Consider the following 15564-nt stretch of genomic DNA (forward strand, 5'->3'; position numbering starts at 1 on the left):
GCACAAAGTCTTTTATAGTCAAGTTTTGAATATTTCATGTAATTTACTGAATACTGTACTGAAAGTGAAAAACAGAATTGTTGTATGGGTACAGAATGGTTGCAAATGTATGGGCTGTTCACTGTCATGATTGTATGATAGACTGGGAGCTGTAGCTCACTGCTTTTTTAATTTTATTTTTTATTAAAGATTTTTAAAATTTATTCATGAGAGACACACAGAGAGGCAGAGACATAGACTGAGAGAGAAACAGGCTCCCTGTGGGGAGCCTGATGCGGGACTGGGTCCCCAGACCCGGGATCACGCCCTGAGCCAAAGGCAGACGCCCAACCGCTAAGCCACCCAGGCATCCCTAGCTCATTGCTTCTGCTCAGCATTACAAGAGGGCATTGTACCACATATTGCTAGCTAGGAAAAGATCAAGATTCAAATTTTGAAGTATGGTTTCTACTGAGTGCATATCATTTTTCAAACCGTTGTAAAGTGAAACAATTCTAAGTTGAGTCATCATTAGGCAATTAGCTGTATATCTTTAGTTTATCACAATCTTCAAGTGATACACATACAGTGTATTGTACAGTGTAAGAACCTTATGATAGTGTATTTCCATTTCTCCCTGCCCAAACCTTATGCTATTGTTTCTATACATTTTACACTTGTAATAAATCCTATAACACATTCTTATTATTTTTACTTAGACAGCAGTTATTTTTCAAATACTTTAAAATGAAAAGAGAAAGATTAGGTATTTATCCTTATGATTACTCCTTTCCATCAGTTTGTTTTATATCCAGACTTCATCAGGTATCATCTTCCTTTTTCCAAAAGGATTTCTCTTATCATTTCTTGTATTGTGGGCCTGCTGGTGATGAGTACTTCAGCTTTTACATGTCTAAAAATGTTCTTTCTCTGTTTTTGTGTGTGGTAAGGCACATAACAAATTTACCCTTTTAACGGTTTATAGATGTAAGTAAGTTACAATATTGCTAACTATATGTGCATTATTGTATAACAGATCTTTAATGTCAGCTTTGTTTTTGAAAATATTTTTGCTGGATATAGAATTCTAACTTGACACTTTTTTCTTCCACTATTTAAAAAATGGTGTTCCAGTCTTCTCAGTTGCATTGTTTCTCTCTGCCTCTCTTTTTAAAAGATTTTATTTATTTATTTGAGGTAGCATGCACAAGAGGAGGTTGAGGGGAGAGGGAGAAGCAGACTCTCTGCTGAGAGGAAGCCCAACATGGGGCTCAGTCCCAGGTCCTCAAGATCATGACCTGAATTGAAGGCAGATGCTTAACCGATTGAGCTACCTAGGTGCCCCCACTTGCATTGTTTCTGATGAGAAATTCTGTGTCATACTTACCTTGTTCCCCTATGTGTAGCATGTCTTTTTCTCTAGCCTAGTTGGTGGGAACAGGTGCTCTTCTTGGCCCTGACAGGCATTTTTCCTTTGAATCCTTTGGGGGATAGATAGTTCTTTCTCCAGTGTTAGGTAGTTTATTCACAATGTGCTGATGAGTACTATGCTGAATACTACAGAGAACTGCAGATCTCCTGGGTTGTCTCTGCAGAACCTTCCCTTTTGGTACTCTGTCTTATGAAGCTTAGATGCTTTCATTTTCTTAGACTCTTGTTTCTGTCTCTTCAATTCATGAAGTCTTCTAGGCTCTGTCTTACTTCTCTTTCATGCTCCATGGCATAGAAACTTTTCCAGGATAGTAAGCTGAGGCAATTGTAGGGACTGTTTGTTTTGTTTTACTTTTATTTATTTATTTATTTTTAAAGATTTTATTTATTTATTCACAAAGACACAGGCAGAGGGAGAAGCAGGCATCATACAGAGAGCCTGACGTGGGACTCGATCCAGGGTCTCCAGGATCACGCCCTGGGCTGCAGGCGGCACTAAACCGCTGCACCACAGGGGCTGCCCCCTTGTTTACTTTTAAATATTCGTTGTCCTTCATTGCCTACTGTCCAGTATTTGGAAAACCATTGTTTCAACTCTCTTCAGACTTTTTTGTTGCTTCAGGTATAGAAGGGTGAATTCATTCCTTGTTACTTCACCTCTTTATTTATTTGCAATTTAAAAGATTTTATTTGAGAGAGAGAGACACCACGTGTACACAAGCAGGGGGAATGGCAGAGGGAGAAGCAGGCTCCTCACTGAGCAGGAAGCCTGATGTGGAGCTCCATTCCAGGACCCTAGTATCATGACCTGAGCCACTCAGGTTCCCTTGCAATTACTAAAAACTAAAATTCATATAATGTAATTCACCATATTAAAGTGTGCAATTTAGTGGTTTTTACTATATTCATATATAGTTATCAACATCATAACTATATTGTTCCAGAACATTTCCATCACCCTAAAAAGAAATCCCATACCTTAGTCATTTTCCATCCTACAACCTCTGCCACTCCCTGACAACCACTTACACACTTAATTTCTCTGTGGATTTGCCTATATCTGGACATTTCCTGTAAATGGAATTAAATAGTATGTGGCCTTTTATATCTGATGACTTTCACTTTCACATTGTACAGTGTTTTAAAGATTCATGCATGTTGTAGTACTTCATTCTTTTTCATAGCTGATTAATATTCCACTGTATGCCTTTCATCTTTGTTGGTGTGGAAGTCAGCTGCTGAATCTTTTTAACTATTTTCTCTCATGTAGTCCATTTTTGGCGTTTCCAGGGGACTTTAATATGCTGCCAGGACTGAGAATCAGATTTAAAAAGTACTAGAAGAGAAGCAAGTTTAATTAGAATAAGAAAATTACTTATCTGGAATCTTTTTTCTTTTGTCTTCCTCCATCTCTGTCTTCTTTTGATTGTGGAAGAGATACCTGATCAGTAGTTTTATTTTAAAAAATATTTTATTTATTTATTCATGAGAGACCCAGAGAGAGGGGCAGAGACACAGACAGAGGGAGAAGCAGGCTCTTCTAGGGGAGCCCAATGTGGGACTTGATCCCAGGACCCCAGGATCAGGAGCCGAGCCAAAGGCAGACAGTCAACCACTGAACCACCCAGACGTCCCCTGATCAGTAGTTTTATTTTTTATTTTTTTATTTTTTATTTTTTTAAATTTTTATTTATTTATGATAGTCACACAGAGAGAGGGAGAGAAAGGCAGAGACACAGGCAGAGGGAGAAGCAGGCTCCATGCACCGGGAGCCCGACATGGGATTCGATCCTGAGTCTCCAGGATCGTGCCCTGGGCCAAAGGCAGGCGCCAAACCGCTGCGCCACCCAGGGATCCCTGATCAGTAGTTTTAAAGATTGACACTGATTGCTTTTTGTAATACATACTATTTGAGTAAATTGTAGAAAATGTAGAGGAGAAAATTAGAGACCATCTATAGTTTCACTAGTTAATACATAGGCACATTTCTTTTTTTTTGTTTTTGTTTTTGTTTTTTCCATAGGCACATTTCTTACTAGCCTTTTTTTAAAATTCTACATTTATTCATTCTATCATCTTTTTAAAAATGTTTTTATTTATTTGAGCGAGGGGGTGGAAAGAGAGAGCATGCGAGCGAGCGCGCATGAACATGAGCAGGAGGAAGAGAGAGGAAGAGAGTAGCCTGACCTGGCTCAGGACCCTGGCATCCTGACCTCACTCAACTGAAGGCAGACACTTAACTGACTGAGCCACCCAGGTGCCCTCAGGGCAGCATCTTTTTGGGTTTTTTTCAAGATTTTATTTATTCATGAGAGACACACAGAGAGAGGCAGAGACACAGGCAGAGGGAGAAGTAGGCTCCCATGTGGGGGTCCCGATGTGGGACTCGATCCCGGGACCCTGGGGTCACGCCCTGAGCTGAAGGCAGATGCTCAACTGCTGAGCCTCCCAGAGATTCCCCTCATGCTAGCATCTTAACATTCTATGTACCTTAATATATTTGAGATTATCTTCAGTATATGGTTTTATTTTCTGCTTTTTCTACTTAATGCATAAATATTTTCAGATGTCATTATTTTTCAAGAAGTCTTACATGGCAATGTATTTAAAGCTTAGAAACATCTTATCAAACTGTTTTCCAGATTATACCAATTTACACTTTAACACATTGACTAGCACTCATTCTTGAAAGTGTCGGTTTTACTCATCACAATTTTACCAGCATTGTAAATATTGTCTTTCCAGCATGTTTTGTTTACATCAACTCTTTGTTTCATCATGTTATTTTTTTTCTTCTTCTTCTTCCTCTTCTTTTTTAAACTTTAGGTAGGCTATATGCCCAATGTCATGCTTGAACTCATGACCCGGAGATCATGTTCTACTGGCTAAGCCTGCCAGTCACCCCTTTTCTTCCTTTTAAAAATCAACTTTAGGGCAGCCCGGGTGGCTCAGCGGTTTGGCGCCTGCCTTTGGCCCAGGGTGTGATCCTGGAGACCCAGGATTGAGTCCCATGTCGGGCTCCCTGCGTGGAGCCTGCTTCTCCCTCTGCCTGTGTCTCTGCCTCTCTCTCTCTGTGTCTCTCTCATGAATAAAGAAAATCTTTAAAAAAATAAATAAAAATCAACTTTATTGAAGTGTAATTTACATATAGTATAAAACATTTGTGTGTGGTTTCTTTATTTTTAAAAACAAATTATCTGTGTAATCACCATTCCAAACAATAAGTAGAACATTTTCATTCCCCACAAAAGTCCCTTTTAACCCTTTTTGCAGTCATATCCTCCACCCCCATTTCAATGAACTAATGATCTGATTTTGATCACTGTATATTAGTTTTGTGTCTGGTTATTTCTCTATGCATTTTTTTGGACTTCAAGAAATTTTTATTCATTTTTTTAAAGATTTTATTTATTTATTCATGAGAGACACAGAGAAAGGCAGAGACACAGACAGAGGGAGAAGCAGGCTTCCCTGCAGGGAGCCCGACGTGGGACTTGATCCCGGGATTCCAGGATCATGCCCTGGGCTGAAGGCAGATGCTCAGCCGCTGAGCCACCCAGGCATCCCAAAATTTTTATTCAAGTACAGTTGACCCACAATGTTATATTAGTTTCAGGTGTACAACATAGTGACTCCACAATCCCATACATTATTATTCAGTGTACAACATGGGAAGTCATAGTCACCAAGTAATGTTATTATAATATTTTTATATTCCCCATGCTGTACTTTTCATCTCTGTGACTTACATATTATGTAACTGGAAATTTGTACCTTGTATCCCCTTCACCTAGTTTTTTGCCCATCCTCCAAACTCCTTCCCTAAAGTGGACTCATTTAAAAAAATTTTTTTTAATATAAAATCCATTAATTAACATATATCGTTAGTTTCAGTGGTAGTGTTTAGTGATTCATCAGTTGCATACAACACCCAGTTCTCATCACATCTCTTGCCCTCCGTAATGTCCATCACCCAGTTACACTATCTTCCCACCACCCCCTCCCCCTCTGGCAACCCTCAGTTTACTTCCTACAGTTAAGAGTCTCTTATGGTTTGTCTTTCTGTCTGATTCTGTCTCGAACTATTTTTCCCTCCCTTCCCCCGTGAGCCTCCATTTTGTTTCTTAAATTCCACATAGAAGTGAAATCATGTGGGCAACCAACCCCGGTGGCACAGCGGTTTAGCGCGGCCTGCAGGCTGGGGTGTGATCCTGGAGACCGGGGATCGAGTCCCACATTGGGCTTCCTGCATGGAGCCTGCTTCTCCCTCTGCCTGTGTCTCTGCCTCTCTCTTCGCTCTCTCTGAATGAATGAATAAATAAATCTTAAAAAAAAAAAAAAGTGAAATCATGTGGTATTTGTCTTTCTCTGATAGAATTATTTCCTTTAGCATACCACCTATTTCCATCCACATTGTTGCCGATTTCATTTTTGATGGCTGAGTAATATTCCTGTGTGTGTGTGTGTGTGTGAGAGAGAGAGAGAGAGAAAATATACACATCTTCTTTATCCATTCATCTGCCAGTGGACATCTGGGCTCCTTTCCATAGTTTGGCTGTTGTGGACTTTGAGGTGCAGGTGCCTCTTCAGATCACTATGTTTATATCTTTTGGGGAGATACCTAGTAGTGCAATTGTTGGATAATAGGGTAGCTGTATTTTTAACTTTGTGAGGAAGCTCCATACTGTTTACCAGAGTTACTATACCAGCTTTCATTCCTAACAGCAGTATAAGAGGGTTCCCCTTTCTCCTCAGTATACTTTCAAGATACATCATTGTGACCGGATGCTTGGGTGGCTCAGCAGTTGTCTGCCTTCTGTTCAGGACGTGATCTCAGGATCTGGGATCGAGTCCCGCATCAGGCTCCCTGCAGGGAGCCTGCTTCTCTCCCTCTACCTGTCTCTGCCTCTCTGTGTGTGTGTGTCTCTCATGAATAAATCTTTAATTAAAAAAAGATCATTGTGCATATCATTAGTTTCATCCCTTTTTATTATTATTATTTTTTACCTGAGTAACGTTCTAATGAATGAATGTATTCACTTTGTCTGTTTACCTGTTAACTCACATTTGTATTGTTTCTAATTTTTGGCTGTTGTAAGTAAAGTAGCAGCTAACATCCCTGTGCAAGTTATTTGTGGACATGCATTTCAATTCTTGGGTGCATACTTATTTAGCAGGATTGCTGGGTGATGTGAGAAGTACGTATTTTTTTAAGTTATTTATTTGAGAGAGAGAGAGAGTACTTGTTGGGGAGGGCAGAGGGAGAGAGATAATCTCAAGCTGACTCAGATCATGACCTGAGCTGAAATCAAGAGTCTGATGCTTAACAGACTGAGCCACTCAGGTGCCCTATGATAAGCATGTATTTATTTACTTCATGAGAAACTGCCCAGTAGTTTTCCAGTGACACACCAACAGTTGGTGTTGTCAGTTTCTTAATTTTAGTCAGTTTGTGATTATGTAGTCAAAACCTGTGGATTTACTTTGCATTTTCCAGATGTAAAGTTATTGAGCATCTTTTTTTTTTTTTTTTTTTTTAAGTTGTTGAACATGTTTTCAAGTAGTTACTGGTCCTTATTATATTTTGTGAAATGTCTGTTTAAATCATTGACTGAATTTGTTAAAAAATTCGGTTGGTTGTTTATTATCATCATCATTATTATTTTTAAAGATTGTATTTATTCATGAGAGACACAGAGAGAGGTAGAGACATAGGCAGAGGGAGAAGTGGCTCCCCATGGGGAACCTGATGGTAGACTCAATCCCAGGACCCTGGGATCATAACCTGAGCCAAAGGCAGCCACTCAACCACTGAGCCACCCAGGTGCCCGCCCTCCTTACCCTCCTTTAATTCCCTCATTAATTGGCTGGCACCTTTGTCTAAAATTCATTCTCTATATGTGTGTGCGACTATTTCTGGACTTCTGTGTGGTTGTTTTCTGTTGCTTTATATGTTATGTTAGTGACAGTGTTGATTAATTTAGCTTTATGATTTAGTTTGTAATTAGATTGTGTGTGTCCTTCAAATTTATTCTTTTTCAAGGTGATTTTGGCTATTTTTCTTTTGCCTTTCTATATGAATTTTAGAATCAATTTTCCATTTCTGTTTTTTAAAAAAACTCTTGTTGGGGTTTTGATTGGAATTTATTAGAAATTTAGATAATTTGGAGGAAAATTTACCCAAGTAAAGTTTCTTGGAATAATGACCCTTCCAGTCCATGAACATGCTATATACTTCCTTCTATGTTGTTTTGCAAGTTTTACACATTTATTTCTTAGGCCTGTATCTCTTAAGTATTTAGTAGTTTGGATACTGTTGTAATGTTATTGCTTTTTATTTTCATATTTCAGTTGCCAATATGTGGAAATACAGTTGAGTGTTTAATATTGACTTGTGATATTGTTAAATTCACTTTTTAGTTCTAGGAGCTCTGTTGAGATTCCCTAGGATTTTTCTCCCCTATATGAAGATACCATATACAAATAATTTTATGTCTTCTTTTCCAATCTGCATGCCTGTATTTTTTTTTTCCTTCATTGTTATGACTAGAATCTTAGGAGAAGTGTACGCTAGAAGTGGTAACAGACTTCCTTTGAATTTTTGTTTTTTTCAAGATTTTATTTATTCATGAGAGACACAGAGGGAGAGGCCGAGACTCGGGCAGAGGGAGAAGCAGTCTCCCCGCAAGGAACCTGATGCAGAACTCGATCCTGGACCCGAGATCACGCCCTGAGTCAAAGGCAGACGCTCAACCACTGAGCCACCCAGGCATCCCAGATTGGGGACATTTCTTTCAGGGAATTTTATGTTATGAATGGGTGTTGAAAAAAGCATTTTAATTGTCAAAATTCCTAAATTTTTTTATCCTGTTTTTAAAATTCCAGTATTTTGAATATTGCACCTCTGTGATGTGTTTTAATAAAAAGAAGCTCTTAGATGTGCCATGAACTATTGTGAACACGTTTTTAACTTAAATAATCATTACAAAACTTCTTTGAAGTGCGTATTATCTAAGTTTTACAGATGAGCTTCAAATCATTATGTTCCAAAGGAACTTAAAATTTGTTTCCTGTTCTCTTCATTGTGGCTATATGAATATTCATTTCTAATAAGTGAGATTTATTTGTTTCTCCTTGTGCACTATTTTGGTTTCTCCTCACATTCTTGTTGATTTTAATTATTTTTTAGAGCATGTTAAACATTAACATGGTTTTAAAATTCAGAACCGTACAAGAGATATGCTCAAAGAATTGTTTCTTTCCTTGTCTATTCTACTCTTCATAATACCCTATTTTTTAAAATTCTTAGTTAACTGATAAATGATCATGTTTATCAAAGTTGCTTGTGTATTTGAGAAGAAGGAGCATTGGGTATAAAGTTTTATATATAGCTATAAGATCTGTCTTACTAAATTAGGTCCATGCTTGGGCCCATGCTGTTCTTTGTTCACTTACCTTATGCTGCGAGTCATGTGTTAAAGTTAGTTAATACTATTAGTGTGTCTTTAATCAGTCCTTGCATATGTTGTAGCTTTGCTTTATAAAAAGGTTGTTTTATTTGATGCATAGATAACTTGTTAAATACATATAGGATGTCCAAAACCTATAGATACAGACATGCATGAATGATATGTGGGTATTAAAAGCCTTTATTGTGATTGTGGTTTTTGGGTCATGCTTAATGCTCTTTGACTTACACTCTACATGTCTGATAATTAGGATCTGCTCATTTTTCTTACTGTCTTCCATTACCTGATAAACTTGCATTCATTCCTTTAATTTTACTTTTTCTGAACCACATTTTTGTGTGTGTGTTTCTTTTATACGCACTGTATAGTTGAGTCTTGGGTTATGAGACCAGTTGAAAATTTTTTCATTTTATAATTCAGACAAGTTGAAATTTTTTTAGTTTTTATAGATAAGTTCATTGATATTTATTGATATGAACTGAAATCATTGGCCACTTAAATGACTGAGCCACCAGGTGGCCCTCTCTTTTTGCTCTTATTTTAAAAGATTATATTTTATATTTGAGAAGGTTTGTATTTTTTCTTCCATTCTTAGTTGCATTATTTCCACTTTTTTGGAGATGTTTGTATATTAGTCTTTATTTTTATTTTTATTTTTTTAAGTTAATTTATTTTTTATTGGTGTTCAATTTACTAACATACAGAATGTATATTAGTCTTTAATTCTCTTCCCATCTTTGAGAGATTTGTGGGTGTGTGGGTATAAATTTTTACTAGAGTTTACCAGTTATCTCTTGGTTGGATGAAGCCAAGGTGAAGATGGACCATACTATCCAATATGTAGCTAGTAGTCACTGGTGGCTTTTAAGCGCTTGAAATATGGCTAGTCTGAATTTATATGTTCCATGCATGTAAAATACACACTAGATTTTGTAGACCTGATATGGGAGGAAAATGTAAAGTATAGCCATACATTTTTGAATTGATTGTTGAGATGATAATGTTGTAGGTGAGTAGATGTGGCTTAAATAAAATATATTTTTAAAACTAAATTCACTTTAAGACCATTTTAGCTGACTGTAAAATCCTTGGCTCATATTTTTCATTCATTGAGGTTTCTGAAAATGTTGCTTCATTGATGTTTTGCACTGATGTTTTTGAAGTCTGATTTTAGTGGTTTTCTTGCCATTTCATTTATTGTAATAACATTAATTTATAATAATCAGTACTATTATTTTATTATGATCATTTATTTGTAGTGATTAAGATTGAAGATTTTTCATTACTGAAGATTTTTTCATTATTTTTGAAATAGTTTTATTCAGGAATGTGTCAGAATTGGTTGTTGTTTTGGATTACTTTTGCCAGGTACTTGATAAGCTTTTTGTTTATTGCTGTAGTGAAGACTTCATAACCTAAAGTTTGCTACCTGAGCCATTTTTAAGGGTACAATAGTTTTTTAACTATGCACAGTATTATGCCACAGATATTTAGCACTTTTTCATCTTAGAACATTGCAACTCTACCCACTGAACAACAGTTTTTTTCCTCCTCACATAGTCCCTGACAACCACCACTCTACTCTCTATTTTTAAGAATTCGACTACTTTAGAGGGCACCTGGTTGGCTTAGTCAGTAGAACATGCAAGTCGTGATCTCAGGGTTGTGAGTTCAAGCCTCACATTGGGTGTAGAGATTACTTAAAAGTAAAATCTTTGAAAAAAATAAAGAATTTGACTACTTTAGGTATCCTATAAGTGAAATCACAAAGGATTTGTCTTTTTGTGACCAGGACTGGCTTATTTCACTTAGCATAACTCTCAAGGTTCATCTATGTTAGAGCATATGTCACAATTGCCTTCATTTTAAGGCTGACTAATAATATTCCATTATATGTATATACCGCATTTTGTTTATACCTTCATTTGTCAATAAGCATTTGGATTCCTTCCATCACTGGTTGTTGTGGAGAACATGGATATGCAAATCTTCTAAATCCTGTTTTCAGTTCTTTGGGGTATGTGCATAAAAGTGGGATTGCCGATCTTATAGTAGGGCTGTTATTGTTAAAATCTGTTAACTTTTTTGGAGAACATTTAAGAGTTACTCTCAGCAATTTTTAAGTATACAGTATAGTATTTTTAACTATAGCCACCATGCTGTATGTTAGATCCTCAGAACATATTAAAATTGTAACTGGAAGTTTGTACTTTTTGACCACCTTAATCCATTTTTCCCCATCCCTCCTTGTAGTATTTGTCTGATCCTGGTATCAGGGTAATACTGGTTTTGTTAAATGAATATGGAAGTTTTTCCTTCTCAATAATTTGGCAAGAGGTTGACATATACAGAACATTCCACCCAACAATAGCAGAATATGGGCAGCCCGGGTGGCTCAGTGGTTTAGTACCGCCGTCAGCCCAGGGCCTGATCCTGGAGACTCAGGATGGAGTCCCATGTCGGGCTCTCTGCATGGAGCCTGCTTCTCCCTCTGCCTGTCTCTGCCTCTCTCTGTGTGTGTCTCTCATGAATAAATAAATAAAATCTTAAAAAAAAACAAAACAGCAGAATACATTTTCTCAAGCACACACAGAACATTCTCCAGGATAGATTACATTAGGCCACAAAACAACTTTTTATCAAATTTAAGAAGGATGAAATCATACCAAGTATCTTTTCCAACCACAGTGGAATGAAACTAGAAATCAGCAAAAGGAAAACTGTAAAATTCACGAATATGTGTAAACCAAACATCACTCTTTTAAACAACCAGCAGGTCAAAAAAGAAATCACAAGGGAACTTATAAAATACTGAGACAAATGAAAACGTCATTTAACAGTCTCTTTTAACTGGTAAACTCAGTCCCAGAGAAAAGCTTAAATTGTTTACATCTCTTTCTTTGTTTCACATTATTGATGTTACTAATTAATTAATTAATTACACAGAGACTTAGGCAGAGGGAGAAGCAGGCTCCCCATGGGGAGCCTGATGTGGGACTTGATCCCAGAACCTGGGGATCATGCCCTGAGCCAAAGGCATATCCTCAACCACAGAGCTACCCAGGTGTCCCTTACCATTTAGTTCTATACCAGAATCAAAAATGACTTATGTTCCACCATTACAGTATTCCAAGATTCTGTATTAGTCTATATGTATACGTTTACCAGAGTTTTATGTTTTTGAATGTTTTTGTGTTGCTGTCTGCTGTCTAGTGTCTTTTTGTTTCAACTTGAAGGGACTCCTTTTAGCAATTCTTATAAGACAGGTGTAATAGAGATGAATTCCCTCATCTTTTATCTGGGTAGGTCTTTATTCCTTTGTCATTTTTGAAGGACAGGTTTTCTAGATACAGTATCTTGGTTGGCATTTTTTTTTTTCTTTCTATGCGTTGAATTTATTGGCCCACTCCTTTCTGGCTTGTATTTCTGATGAGAAATTGTTGATAATTTTATAAGTGTTCCCATATACATGATGGTTTGCTTTTCCCTTGCTACTTTCAAGATTCTTTGTCCTTGACTGTTGATAGTTTGGTTACAATGTGTCTTAGTGTAGGATTCCTTGAGTTTATCTTTGTTTCTTTTTCTTTTTTTTTTTTTTTTGAGTTTATCTTTGTTGATGTTACTTGAGCTTTTTGAATTTGGATGTCCACTTCTTTCCTCATATTTAATTTTCAGCCATTATTTCTTAAAACAAGTTCTCTGCTCCTTTCTCTTTTTTCTTTCTGGGGCTTCCATAATGTTTATATGGATCTGTCAATAGTGTCATATAAATCTCTTAGGTTTTCTTCATTTTTCCCTCCTTTTTGTTCCTCTGACTAAATAATTTCAAATGGTTTCTCTTTGATCTCACTAATTCTTTCCTCTGCTTGGTGAAGCATGCAGTTGAATCCCTTTGGTGGATCTTTCAATTAGTTACTGTACTCTTCAGCTCCAGAATTTCTGCTTAGTTCTTTCTGATAATTCCTTTGTCTTCCTTGGTGTTCTCATTTTGTTCATGTTTCAGCTTCCTTGATTTCAGTTAGCTATTTATGTTTTTTTTTTTTTTTTTGTAACACATTGAACTTTGTAAAGATAATTATTTTAAACTTTGTTAAATAATTCACAGGTCTCCATTTCTTTAGGGTTACTTTTGGGAGATTTGTTTCTTTGAGCTACATTTCCCTGTTTCCATGCATCTTGTTTTTTGCTTTCATTTGTGCATTTTATTTTTAAAATTTATTTATTTACTTACTTATTTTTTAGTAATCTCGACACCCAGGTGGGGCTCAAATCCATGACTCCCAAGATCAAGTGTCATTCTTCTGACTGAGCCAGCTAGGTGCCCCTAATTTGTGTGTTTTTAAAAAACAGTCACCTCTCTTAGTTATGAATTGGCTTCATATCCAGAAGACCTTTTCTAGTAGCACAAGCAGGGAAATCTGGAAGAGTTGCATCTTCTCTGGACATGTGCACGTAATTCCCTAATTAAAGAGTATTACTAGTTTTCCAGGAGTTTGTAATCTTTTGCTCCATCTGGTGTCTCTCTGCAGTGCTATAACTTCTTTGGTGCATCAAGGAGACTGAGTTCTCTTTTGTTCCGTAGGCATCCAAAGAATGCTGGCTGGTTCAGTCAGCCCTCTGAGTTAGCTGAAACAGAAGTTAGTCCCTTGGGCGGTTTCCCAAAAAGCTGGAATGTTGGATGTACATTCTACTTTTCTCTTTTTCTTCCCTAGAGAGAAGCTGTGAGCAGAGTGTTTTCTCCTTACTGCACTGAGCATTGTCAGATTGTGCCTGTGGTGGTGGGTTTTTTGTGTGCTATCTTGCTCCCTTATGGGCTTCTTTTTGATATGTAGACTCAAATCTATTATTTCCAGGTATTTTGGGGGGTTGTTGTTTTGAATATTTGTTTTGTTGGATTGTTTTGTTTCTCTTTCTCAGGGACTCCAATTATATGAATGTCATTCCTTCTTTGTTTTACATCTTGCCATTTTTTTTTTTTAAGATTTTATTTATTCATTCATGGCAGACACAGAGAGAGAAAGAGGCAGAGACATAGGCAGAGGGAGAAGCAGGCTCCACGCAGAGAGCCCGACGTGGGACCTGATCCCTGGTCTCCAGGATCACACCCTGGGCTGAAGGAGGCGCTAAACCGCTGGGCCACGGGGCTGACCTTGACATCTTTTTTATTCATTTTACTTTATGTCATTTTCATTCTCTTGGTCATTAAAAAACCTTTATGTGACATGTTTTTGTTGGAGTATATTTGCACTTGGCTACTAGTAATTTCAGTCTTCATCTCTGAGATAATTGTCTTTTTCCTTTTTCCTGAGTTCTTTCCATTTTTTTCCCCAAATCCTTCCTTCTCTGATCTTAGTGTGTGTGTGTGTGTGTGTGTGTGTGTGTGTGTGTGTGTGTGTTTTCATATCTCTAAAGGTTTCTTTGGGGCATTAAGTTCATTTGTTGTGTTTTTCTTGAAGTGCAGAGTGGAGAGAATTTATTATTAGAGATATAATTGAATCTTTTAAAAAATTTTAATGATAGACTTCTAGGTTATCTTCACTTCTGTAGGTTAAGGGTGGCTCACAGTTTTACTAGTTCTATGGTGCTCTCTTCTGTCTCTGTAAAATGATCTGCTTTTGAGGAATAGGCAAAGAAGGGCTTGTCTCATTTTGGCTGTTTATAGCTAGTATTTCAAAATCCCCATTACCTTGTTTTCTGCAGGACAGATGAACTCAGTTTTTAATTTTTCCTTCTCTGCAGGGATTCAAAACTTCATCTTTTGATTTTGATCTCCCAGAATTTTGCCACACTGGTTTGTTTGTGCTGATGGTTCATCTCTCATTCTCTTTGTTCCTGTGGCTTTATAAATTTCTTAATCCTTTATTGGTAAATTTACTATTGTAAGATGGTGAAGTAGATAAATGTAGGCATTTAGTCTGCTGTCTTTAACTGGGGGTTTTGCATGTGAATTTTTAAAAAACCAATAAATAATTTTTGAGGTGTGTGTGTGTATTTTTTTAATGTAGCCTATCTTAATTGATAGATTCTGATACCCAACAAGTTGGGGCATGAGCTTGGCAAGATGGAAAAGAGACATACAAACAAGGGTTCAGATTTCAGCACTGCTGATTTCTACCATTGTGGCCAGAGAACCTTATTAGTTTACCCATCTCCAAAAGAAAAAAAATTCTGCCCTGCACGTTGCATGGTTGTGCTTGGTACTTACATATGACTAAAAGCCATAAGTTATTTAGTTTCTTTTAGTTTGCTTTTAACAGTTTCTCATATATTGCCAGGAAAAACAGAAGGCACAGAGATATGTAAATATCTAGGAAAACACCAAAAAATATTTAGGTATACTACAGTACGTTTCAAAAGGATATTTCAGAATGTAAGAGTCATAGGAAGTGACTTTGTGTATTTTGGTGGTGAGTCTATTTAAGACGAAAAACTTTTTTTTTTTTTTTGAAGATTTTATTTATTTATTCATGAGAGACACAGGCAGAGAGAGAGAGAGAGAGAGAGGCTGAGACACAGGCAGAGGGAGAAGCAGGCTCCATGCAAGGAGCCCGATGTGGGACCTGATCCTGGGTCCCCAGGATCACACCCTGGGCTTCAGGCTGCGCTAAACCGCTGCACCACCGGGGCTGCCCAAGATGAAAAACTTTTATACCACTTTTTAAACTTGTGAAAATAATACAGATTC

General features: G+C 37.1%; 1 protein-coding gene across 8 annotated transcripts in view; it reads left to right on the plus strand.

The window, feature by feature from the left end:
• EPC2 (enhancer of polycomb homolog 2) overlaps positions 1-15564 on the plus strand; it is a 127489-nt gene that overhangs the window by 40903 nt on the left and 71022 nt on the right. The window lies entirely within an intron of this gene.

Source organism: Canis lupus, chromosome 20, assembly GCF_048164855.1.
Source record: "Canis lupus baileyi chromosome 20, mCanLup2.hap1, whole genome shotgun sequence".
In the NCBI taxonomy this organism is placed as follows: Eukaryota; Metazoa; Chordata; class Mammalia; order Carnivora; family Canidae; genus Canis; species Canis lupus.